The 12,290-nt window shown below is 42.3% G+C and overlaps 1 long non-coding RNA gene across 1 annotated transcript; it reads right to left on the reverse strand.

Moving 5' to 3' along the window:
• Positions 1-562: 562 nt before the first annotated feature.
• LOC120510974 lies at positions 563-5,591 on the reverse strand. The gene is made up of 3 exons (XR_005629645.1): positions 4,576-5,591; positions 4,312-4,426; positions 563-680 (listed from the first exon to the last, which is right to left on the reverse strand). It is a non-coding gene; the product is annotated as an uncharacterized LOC120510974 (long non-coding RNA).
• Positions 5,592-12,290: the final 6,699 nt, after the last annotated feature.

Raw genomic sequence — 12,290 nt, forward strand, 5'->3', positions numbered from 1 at the left:
GGCCTCATTCAAGTTACTTTGACTTATCCTGTTGCAAATAAGTTTGAAATCTCAGTCTGGTTCTTGTGATTAATATCTTTACCTTCTAGGTTTATACGTACAGAGAAAAATGTAAAAAAAAAAACCGAGTGCAATTCAAACCAAGAGGCTTAATGGATTCTGCATCAGGACTGTTGTAAAGAGTTCCAACTCCCAGAGCATTTGGTTTCAGTACCAGTGGTTAGAACATGTCAGTGTGTAAATTTATAATTAAAAGTAAAAACATATAACCAAGTACTTAAAATAATTTACAACTATATTTTTATCAGCTATAATTTGAAAATGATCAGTGTTACACAGAACACTGGCTCAATTTTAAAGGTTAGGTACATCTTCCACTAAATTAAACATACCTTAAAATATTCTTAGATCTGATGACTGAGTAGTTTAACAGCATCTTAGCAATACCGAAACATCCTTGTAAGTCTTTAGATTTATGTGTAGGCCAATATATTTTCTTTTTCACTTGTTAAAAAAATTAATCCTTTGCTTTAGGTAAAGAAAGAAAAATTACCATGAAATAGGGTGTGTCTGGTCTTCAGAAAATCTCAGACCATTCCCACAGAAGCCAAACACTGGTACAAAGTTTTTGTATTACTGGAAGCACTTTAGGATCTGGAGTATGAGTCAATGGTAGTTCCCTGCATGGATTCAAGTGGAGAAGTTAGTTATTAATATGCAAATGCTACTTTTTATTTTTAATCCAGCTGGTTTGCAGCAGGCCAGATCACTTCATCTAAAAGTATCAATTAAAATGATCACGAGTGCTGCACTGCTTCAGCGTGACAGGAATCACCTTGAGCAGGATCTCTTGTAATTGGCTTTTAATGCTTTTCCAAAGGAGTGCCAATTTTCTGCATCTGATAAATAACTAAGTTGGGGTAATTCTGTTCTCTAAGGCAAATATATAAAGTGAAGGAAACAGGATGAGAGCAAATTAATCCCAAGTGTAAACTCACTGACTCCAGTGGTATTACACTAGAAATACTTGCAGATTGGGGTTTCTTATGCATAAACTGACGTGAATTGTGCCTAATAAGAAAGTACCTTAAATCATGCCTTGGGCAAAATAGCTCAGTTAATCCCAAAATGTTGTTGCAAGAAAATCCCTTCCTTTCCACAGTTTTCTAAGGGAGCTACAAGGCATGTTACATAGCCAAGCTTTCCAAGGAATTTAAATAATTTATTTTCTTGATTCAGATCAGCCTAATATTTTTGTGAAGCATTTTATTGGTTAATTTTAATATTTTTTCCCCTCCCAGCCACAAACCAAATAGATTTATAAGGTTACTTATTGCAAAACTTCACAGTTTTTCAGTCAGCTCTTGCATATATTACAGAAAATGCCAATTCTGCTTCCTTGTCTCTAAGCCCTTAAAATAATCTGGGCCCCCTTTTAATTCTGCTTGTATGAAGTCAGGAAACATTTTCCTCGAGTTACATGAGCACTAAGTAACACAGTTGCACAGAAATGATTTTTTAAAATTCCAGTATATAATAAAACCAAAAGGAAATTAAGTGAAAATGGCCAGTGTAATGAAACGCTGGCACTCAGTCAGAAGTTAGGTGCTGAGGTTTACTTTCATTCTCCTGCCCAACCCTTATCTAAAATACTATGAGAGAAAACAAACACTAAGATGACAATACTGAAATAAGCCCTAAAACATTTCAGAAAAATCTCTGCTATGATTTTTCCCCTTTGTAATTGACATATACATTGGTAAATCTTTTGAGAAAATAATGTTTACAGACAAAAAGGATTCTGTCAAATAATTTTAAGCCAGCTTTCCAAAGGAACACTGCTGTGAAAAAAAACAATGAAAATCCTTCCCAATACGTCTGTGTGGTGTGACTGTGCCCATTTGTGACTAACCATTGAGCCCAAGAGTTTCAGGTTTGCCCCAGTGTGATTGCTTTCTTTCCTACCGACTGCTTTCATTTCTGAAGATGGCAGCTTTCACATGAACAGAGCATGCTGCTCCCTATTCCCTTCTCAGCACTTCCACGTGCAAAACAGCAGCCACAGAAGGCCACTTTGCTTTGCTGGTGATGTGCTACGCATCAGTCTGAAATATTGCTGAGTAGGGGCAGCAGGAGCTGGATCTTAATGATTTGCCCCCTCCCAATCATTTGGGTTCATTGATTTCTCTAATTAAATATGCGTTCCACTTCACCATTATTCCCAATGATCGCATTTAATCTCAATGACAGGGCAGAGATACGAGGGCCTTTCCTTACAAACTGCTTTTGCAAGCCCTGCTGTTCTGTGGGGGCTCTTGCATGCCTCCAGGTATTTGTCCAGTGCTGTTTGGCTACATCCTCCTTTCCTCATTGAACTGCTTTCCCCTGTGTGTTCAGGCCTTTCTTCCTTTCAGTTGAGCCTTCCAGCTTTGCTGTATAGGGCTGGGGCTGCAGTTCTGTCTGACAGTCATGTATGTAAAGCTGATTTATTTGGCTGCTGTGGCTCTGTGCCAGGGAAGAGGCCGTCTGAATGGTGAAGCTGTTAGGAAACTAATTGCATGATGGACTGCAGTTACAGGAGAGTCTTTGCTGTTTGCTTCATCTAATCACATTTGCTACCAAGGATGTTTCTTGTTTGCCCCTTTTCCATTGTATGAATTGGAGGAATACCAGGTTTACACAAGGGATGGGCTTGGTTGATTGGTTCCCAAGCCTGTATCACTGTCTTGTCAGTCCCTTCATTTGTTAAAGAGACAAAAATACTGTCACTGCTGTGAGTGTTCCCTTGCTTGCTCATCTCAGACTGGGAGGTTTTGAACTTGCCAAGCTCTAAGTTCAGCACTCCTGTTTGTTCTTCTTGTGCTGATGAAGTCACTAATCTCTAAATGAAGGGCAGGGAGCTGTTTGGGTTAGCAATTTCATCATCTTGAACAGAGAAAACAGAAAGCTTTGCAATACAGGTGGGTTAACAAGAAAAAGATTTCCCTCTGTCTTGCTTTCAAATGTCTTTCTGAATGGTAAGCCTGAACTGAAACCTTGGGTTGCAAAATAGCAGCCCATGGCCCATGGAAAGAGCAAACTCTCAGAAGAACTCAGTGCCACCAAATCACCTTCACGTAGGCCATGCTCCATTTCCTTGCCAGCAAACATCCTCGTTAGGCATTTAGATGAGAGAAAAACAGCCATACTGCTGCTTGTCTTCACTGTTTCTACTCTGGGAAGAATGGTAAATGGTGGGCCTACTGATAAGCTAAGAGATTTCCACCCTCAAACCACAGCTCCCTTGGGACCAGTGCCAGCCGCTCCTCCCCAGTAGCCCCAGATTGCTACTCTGCTTGCATGGCAGCATTGATGCTGTTTCCATGCTGCTGGTGATCACAGTTTCCATTGGAGGGGTTTGTGTTCATCCTCCTTATGGCTACCAGGTTCAAGTCAACATTGACTGCTACCAAACTAGAGAAACTTGAGGTGAAAACTCTGAGTTTCTCCTGATTCCACCATAAAACTTTCTCCACAGCCAGCACCCACCTCCTGGGAGATGCATGCTGAAGTTTGAGCCCAGACCACACACTGGCACAGGGGAATGGTGGCAAATGCTTTATGCATATTTTGCTGACCCCTTGTACGAAATAGCTTGAGAACCCACACTTATTTAAGTCACTTTCAAGTAACCTTTACCTGTTACATGTTTCAAATTGGAAATGTATCACTCAGCTTTTCATTCTTAGCTAGTGTTACTCTACTTTGTCCTTTGCATAAAACAGAATTGATCTGCTGGTGCTTTCTTTTTGAGGCCAAGGGAAAGTCTCTCATCAACTTCACTGAGCAGTGAACCAGACCTGCTAAATTTCAATTGTCAGGGCAATTTCCTCCCCTCTTTCACGCTCTCAAAGGCCAAAGGCATATTGGAAGGTGTGTGCTTGCAGCAGTCTAACTGAGCTCTAGGAGGTGTTCCCTCTCAAAGCCAAGAACTTCAAATGGGAGCCTGCACCCAGTGGTAACAGCCAGCAAGCAAAGGGAAATGACAGCTGGAGCTCAATGCAAAAAGTCAGTCTGACAACTTTGCTACATCCCCTCAAAGAACTCAGAGATAAACTCTTCTCAGATGAAATCTTATTTACAACCGCCAGAGTTCTTTCTGCAAGGACAGAGTAATTTTTAAAGCAAGATTGGCTACAGCTTTCTCAATCTCCTAAGGTAGCCACTAAGAGCTCTGAGACTTCAGCAATCTCAGGATATTGCAAATTTCTATCTAGTTCCCTCATTAATGAATTTCAGCCCTGGCTTGAGGAAGTTCAGTCAATACATCACCTTAGATCTTCTCCATACACTTCCTCATGTAGGAATCTGCAAACCTTGTCAAACCCCAGGCAGTCATCTTTCCTTTGCAGGACCACACTTCTCAGCAATAAGGGGCAGGATGACTCTGGAAACAGAAACATTTACAAAACAAGACAGCTTTGCAGAACTTTTCAGAACTTGGACTTCTGAGTAGGAAAGGTTTAGGGAGTTAGGGTTTCTGGGGAAAGTGGAAAAAAGTAAATAATTAAAACAGGATGATGAGTAGAGACTTACTTTGATATAACAAAACATAAATTTTAGCAGAGAAGCAAAGTCTGGTTGTCCTTGTGATATTGCACATCAATAAGCCAGGACTACTCTGTGATCTTCTGTACAAACTAAAACTTATTTGTCTCTCCTTGCCCCGAATTTTTCAACTCAGAGACTACAGATTTGACAAGCAGGAAAACTACAAGAAAAAGCTAGATCAAGATGAAACATATATGCTGCCTGGTCAGATGATGGTAAGAGTAGATCTAGGCTTTGTGGACATTCAGAACATTGTAGAAACACTGCAGAAAAGAACCAGTGTCCATGTCACTGTACTGATGGTGGCTTTGAAGAGATCAGATTGCTGTAGCAGATTTCTTCTACACAGTGAGTACCAGCAGTACAAAATGCACGCATGTACAGAAACCCATTTTCTGGTTTTTTTTGTGCATCTCCCTCTAAGCCCTTGCATAGTTTGAGCTGCACATCCTCCTCACATACCACACTCCCCCAAAAGATTAGCCGTGCTTATCTCGTGTGTGCCTGGGGAGCATGCGCGGTGCGCCTGGGCAGGGAGTTCTTGGCCAGCCCACAGACATTTTTCTGGGTCCTCCTTAAAAGCAATTAGCAGCTTCCCCCTTTAACTTCAGAGGGCAAATTCATCATGGAATAACTTTCCTGCAGTCGGTACAATTAGCAGGAATGCGTTTGACCCCAGCTTCACCTTTTCCGAAATGCAGTTCCTGGTACAAAGTGTTGCAGGGCTCTTGAGAGTGACATGTTATGAGTAACTGGATGTCAGGATCATCGTAAGAAAACAAACAAATCTCCAAATAACTGGAAAGTCCTGAACCAGAAACTGGCATAATAAAGTAGAAATAATTTCTACCTTCTCCTTGTTACTTCTCCTTTCTCATAACACAAAACCAGTGCAATGTACCACAGCACTCACCCCAAACATGTTCCGTTACCTATCATATCTCATCGCTGCCAAAAGTTGTGGTTTTATGGCTGCTGCATCGAGGAAATGTAAATATCTACTTTCACAGAGACAATGACTGAAACACTCCTCCTCAGTGCCATGAAGAAAGTGAACCTTTTGTTTCATTCATATTTTTCTTATACAGCTTGATATTTAATGCTTTTTTCCTAAGGAAACAACAACAACAGGAATCTGCCTAGGCTTTTACTGCTCCTCAATTCCTATGTAGAAAAGAACCCTCTATCTCAGAGCTAGGAGGCTGGGATTCCTAAGTCAGAAAGAAAGTCCTGGGCATCCACCAGACCAGCAGTGCTGGCATGTGGCACTCAATCTCAGCTGTGGTGTACTCTGGACACATTATTCTTATTTCTTGAGAAATATAACACACACTGCCCTGCACCTTCCATGATGTATGTACCTCTCTTTTCCATGTCATACATGGTCTAATCCTTTTCCTTGAGTATCATTTGCACAGTAATCCTTTTCCTTCTGTGACAAAACAACAGAACTCCTTTTCCTCCACTGTCACTTGTAGAACAATCCCTTACTTCTAGCAGCATGCAGGCAGAAATCCTTTATCTTTGTGCCAAACACAAAATGATCATCTCTAGCTTGCTTCCAATGTGTTTGACAATGCAGCCCTTATGCTCATTCCATGAAGAACACACCACAGTCCTTTTATTCCCAATTTATCCAAACACAACTTTCATCTGACTGTTGCACAGTATGAAATACAGTAGTGAAAAATGCAAAGTCCATTGCAAATAAAAATGCTAATAGAGCCCGAATTTTTTAAAATTGTGTTTTAAAACTTCAACTTCTTCAAATATTTAAAGAGTGAGACAAAAACAAGTATAGAGATATTCTAGCATTACTTTTTTTTCCTTTTGCTTCCCTCTTTATCAATGACATCATGAAAAACAATCATGGGAAGGGGAACAGGAGGAAGATAGAAATTTGGCTGTCACTCAGAACTTGAACCCAAACTCAGTCTTTTAAATTACTCTGGCTTGGGTCCTTCACATGTGAAAGATTATTTTTTCTTAAGCTAAAAAATGTTTTGGCTCAACACACACACCACCTGCATGAGACCAGTTACCAAAGCAAATCAGAGTGAGAAGACAAGAGAGCAGTGACCAGGACTGCCAGTGTCATCAACTGAACAAGTAATTTGGGCTGCCTTACCCTGAGCTCTATCCAAACTCAAACAGATACCTGCTTAACCAGCACTTAACAGGAAAGCCCTACCTGCAGCTGATCCCCTGGGAAGCTGCAGAAAGACGGGCATCTGATGGGGGTTGGGAATCAGCCCCCTAATTTGATAACCCTTGTACACAGCAGCATTGCATTTAGTGATGATTTGCATTTAAAGTGATCCTGTTTATTTATCTTGGATTCCTATTTCCACTCTGCTGCATGCTTTCAAAACAAGGCTCAATTAATAAATGCTAAGTGTGACCTCTTGCAGAACCCCCATTTTAGACCCATTGATTGATTGCCATGGGTTTTGCCTGCTCTTGGGCTGCCATATGTCTGCCAGGTTTGGCACGGCACTGCATCTTTGGTTACTGCACACAACTTCCTTGTAACAGGACTGAGCCATTCCTCCAGGTGCTCCTGTGTCTGTGACTTGCGCTGACATCCTGAGTGGCTGGTGCATTTGAGGTGCAGATTTCCTGTGTTTGCTCCCAGAGCAGTTGTGCTTGCTGCCTTCAGCTCCTGACTGGTACAGCCACAAGGGCTGCTGAATGAAATTCTGGGTGGAAAACCACCACCACATTTCCTGAACAAAGATAATAATTATGATAATTGTATCACTTTAGCATTTCTTGCCTGTGTTTATGAACAAATGGTGTGAGCCAATGAGAACAGCAGCTTCTTCCCTTCAAATTAAGTTGTGTTTTGGAATAGCAGGGTAGATAGGATATGACTTTTAGTTTGCTATGTTTACTTCTTTATCTTTTCAGCGGTGCATTGCACATTCACCACAATTCTTCACCTCTACTGTCACTTTTATGGCAGTGTTTTCCTTTTCTTCCTCTTCAGTCATAGGCATGTTAATCTTTTGTGTCACAAGCAGCACAACCCCTCCTTTATATGGGCCTCCTCATGCCTGTGCACAGTCCTGAATTATACAGTTAAAACAAAAAATAATTTCCACTACAAAATGTAAAACATTGCAATTTTTACCATTGTTATTTTTATTTCCATTACCACCAAATCCTGTCTGGACTGAATAATTAAGCAGCTATTTGTGTCATGGGTTTCAATGCTGAACATAACCCATTAACCCCCCAGGAGCAAGGTCCTTGAATTCTGAATAATTCTGGGACTAAGTTGTGATGAATCAGGACTGAGATAAGAGCCATGCATCTCTAAAAAAATCTGGAGCGTGTTCTTGGCACTCAAGGTTTTTTCTGTGTTGCAAGCAGTTTCTGCTCTTCCTTTTTTTTTCTTTCCTCATTCAACTGACTGTCATGGGAAATGCAGAATATCCTCTATTTAGAAAAAGTGTTTGCTATAGTTCATTCTATTATTTTCTTATTTTTCCCACTGAAATATTTGTATTTAAAGAGCACCTTACCATTCTTTGAGGCTCATCTGTTTGTATTGCTTATTCTGTGCTTGGAATTGTCATAAATCTCACTCTGGACTCATTTTTCCCTTCAGATAGAGCCTTATTAGCTGTAACTAGTCTTGGACATGCTGATACAGCATGGTTGGGTGGGCACAATCAGTAGCAACATTCCTGGCACCAGTATGAGTGTACTGGCCTGTCTACTTAGCAAGCTGTGGGGCCAAATTGGTCTGTGAACTAAAGGTGGGCAGGTCTCTCCTAATATATCAGCTGCTGCTGGAAGTGAGGGAATGAATGTTTTCTACATAACACAGTCCATTTCAAGATCTTTTCCATAACAGATACTTGGGAGGCAGAATGACAGCTCCACCCACAGATGCACAGATCTGCAAAATAATAAAAAAAGAGGTACCTCTGGGCATATACAACACCCTCCCCAGATAAAAATTCATAGCATCATATCATAGTTGGAAGAGATCCATGAGGATCATCTAAGTCTATTTCCTGGCCTTCCACAGAACATCCCCAGAGTCACACCATGTGCCTGAGAGCATTGTCCAAACACTGCTGGAGCTCTGTCACAGATGCACAGATCTGCAAAATAATAAAAAAAGAGGTACCTCTGGGCATATACAACACCCTCCCCAGATAAAAATTCATAGCATCATATCATAGTTGGAAGAGATCCATGAGGATCATCTAAGTCTATTTCCTGACCTTCCACAGAACATCCCCAGGAGTCACACCATGTGGTTTGGACACACCAGTTGTCCAAACACTGCTGGAGCTCTGTCAGGCTGCTGCTGTGACCTCTGCCCTGGGGAGCTGTCCCAGTGCCCTCTGGTGAAGAACTATTTCCTGATGTCCAACCTAAACCTCCCTGCTCAGCCTCAGGCCATTCCCTCGGGCCCTGTCGGTGTCTCCCTGGGCTTCTCTCCAGCCTCTCATTCCCCAGTCTATACACACATCTGGGGCTGCTCTGTCCCAGGCAGAGAATCCAGCACTTGTCTGGTCTGCTGCCTAAAAGCAACCTTACAAGTATTTTGCTCCACAATTTCTGTGTCAGCACCAACCATTTCTAAATGGACTGTCCCTTTCTAAGAGATAACCAGCTCTGATCTAAAGACTCTGATGGAGAACTTTGCCATATTTGTGATCAGTTACAAAGTTTAGGTAATTGACTGCTTGCTTGTTCTTATGGCTACAAAACACTTATCAGCCCTGTGTATTGGCACAAACCTCCTGTGTAGTCAGCAATGTGGAAAGGGCTTCTTGCCTGAGTAAGGGTGGTGAGAGCAAGCCTTGTGCTGGGCCTGTTAATTCAGGAAATGCAGGCTGTCAGGTTCTGAGGAAGGACTCAGTCTGGGATCTCTGCTGGTCAGGATTGGCACCACCATTTCAGACACGTACAAACTGAGGAAAATAGGTATAGCATTAGAAGAAAATGTTGTGAGAAAATTATTGAGTATATTCAGATATCTCAAAATATATCCTCAGTCCAAATACCAAACCAAACAAACAAAACTTGATACAATCCATTAACATTAGCAATGCTGTATAAGTTGGGAGTAATCACCATCATTTAATGATTGGTTGTGAGACATATTCCAGAATATAGTAGATTAGTAGTGAGATTTGGTTTTATCACAGGAACATAATATCTGCTAGGGACAAAATTCTAAAGAGGGAAAAAGCACAAAAATGAAACAATTGCTTTTCAGGTCACAAAGAATCTTAAGTTTTCTTATAGTAAGTTAACACTTTTCAGAACAGCATGGAACCAGAACCTGATGATAGATGCAGGATTGAGGGTTGACTAAGGGAATGTGTGAGCATCTGCAGGGGAGGGATCTTTGTTTCTTGAAGAAAATTTGGCATTATAGTAATAAAGAGATAAGTTGCCAATGATATCTAACATGAAATAGGATGAGCATCCTAGTGAAGTTTAGACACCTTTGCAATATCCAGAAGTATCCTTTTCCCTTTGTCTTCTTCTTTCTTCTTCATTACCTCATTTTTTCTCCCTGAGGAAGAAACAATAATTTAATTCTGATTAATATACAGAAAATCTCCTACAATTGAGATGGTTAACTTACAGTGAAATAATTTATGAGCCACAGCTTTGGCTTAACTGAATGTCTTCTGTGCAGCTTTAGCTTTGCTTTACGGACCTCTGAGAATATAAGGCTTCACCATTTAAGCAGGATCTGTAGTTGGTGCTGGAGATTGAAGGGACCTCCTGAAGTAAGACACTGACCTGTGAAGGACCCACTGTCATAGGAAAACTGCAACAGTGTGAAACCTAGACAAAAACATAACCACAGCAGAAACCAACTTGCACATCTGTGAGCAGCCTCCAGCTCCTCATAAACAAGAGCTGTAACCTCATTGCCAAAGACTGAAAGAGCCCTAAGAGAGACCTGTTGTTCTACTTGTGCAGGAAACCTTGCTCCCACTTTCTCCATAGAAATAGCAGGAGTGGAGAAGGTCTGGTAACAAGCCCCGTTCCCAGCATCCCAGCCCACCCACTTGCTAGGGAGGCACTCAGTGGACTTCAGCCACCAGTGGTGGCTGAATAAGTGAATCAAAACACTGCAGAAATAAATTAATGGTGTGCACAACACAGGGTGTTAATGGTCAATGGCTGAGGATGACCAAACTTTGTGTACCTGCACATGGCTTGCAGCCTGGGTCACTCTCAGTGGCCTGTGTGCTTGGGGTGAGTTCTGCTATCTTTTGCATATTAGGAACCAGCTTGTTCCCTGAAGCTGTGGAGGCACGTGCTGCTGGCTGAGAAGGACCTTGCTTCAGCCTTGGGCCATGAAGGCAGGTGTCACACTGCCACCTCTGCTGCTGTCACTGCCATGCTGACCCAGGATGTGGTGCCAGGATGTGTTTCACTAAGCAGGGATGTCACTGAAGCGACTCTGGATTGACAGGCAATAGCTGTCCTTTCCCATACGGAAATGCCACACGCTCCTGAAGGACTGGAGACTGCTACAGAGATCCCTGGTGTTGTACGCGACATGCCACAGTGACAGGTTCTCATCTAGCCTGTAGATGTGTGCTTCTCAAGGAGAAAATTACAGTCTGGGGAGGCACTCTGTGGGCTCAGTGTGTACAGGAAACAGCAAACAGAAGAAGGCTGTGGTGCTGGAGAGGAACATTGCACAGTTGCATGAGTCAGTCTGGTATCAGAGTATTAGAGAATAAATTGCACTACCCCCAACCTTAAGGACTGCAGATAATGCACAGCAATGAAGTTTTATCTGTGCTCAAGTACATATTTTTTATGCAGCTAAAGCTATGTCACAGATGTTCTTCACTAGAATAGATTTTGCCTTTGCTAATCCTGTATTAATCTGCTGGTAGAGCTAGAGCTGCGTGATTGCCACTGGGCTCCTTGCAGAGAGGAGCCTCTGGTCACGAAGGGCAGAGTTCCTGGGCAGAGCTGCAGCTGGGGTTCAGGTTTGCTGTGCGGGGAGCACCCCGTTCCTGTTCCCAGTGCGGTGCTCTGCCAGGAGAGGGAGCTAGGACTCTGGGATTCAGGGCCCTTTGATGTTTTCTGTTCACAAACCATGGAGGTGTTACGGCTGTCCAATGTTAATGTAGGCTTTGCTGTATGGCCGAGTGAGTGTTCAGGGGGCTCATGATTTTCTATGGAGGCCACCTACTGAAGAGGTGTTTGGTTCCTGCTGGAGCTCAGAGGACTCTGGTGCTCTGAACTGTGTTTTGAGGCTCTCAGTCCCTTTTTTGACTGCTCTGCCAGGTGAACTCCAGTGGGAGTTTGGTCTGGGTGAGAACAAAGTGAAGCCAACAGATTCTGGAATCATCAGTAGGTTCAGAGCCACTGCTGGAGTGGAGAAGGCAACCAATGGGTGTGTAGCAAGGCAAGCAATGGCTGGGAGGAGGGAAGGTTTTTGGTTAAGACTACCATGTGGCAAACAGATGTTGGACAACATTTCTTTTAACCTAAAAACACATCAGCCTTCTTCCCCCTGCAGTATATGTGTTTCATTTTGAACAAGTAACTGGCAGCTGGAGAAAGTTATTAGAAAATGCTCCGTCTATATTCCAGCACTTGCAACAGCAGCAAAATTACCTATTTCCTATTCTGCCCAAGCTTTCTGTCTCCTTTCTTAGATATTGTTGGCCTCAAGTCAAATTTTGCTTAAGTTA

This window comes from Passer montanus, unplaced genomic scaffold, assembly GCF_014805655.1.
Source record: "Passer montanus isolate IOZ18808 unplaced genomic scaffold, ASM1480565v1 scaffold61, whole genome shotgun sequence".
Lineage (NCBI taxonomy): Eukaryota > Metazoa > Chordata > Aves > Passeriformes > Passeridae > Passer > Passer montanus.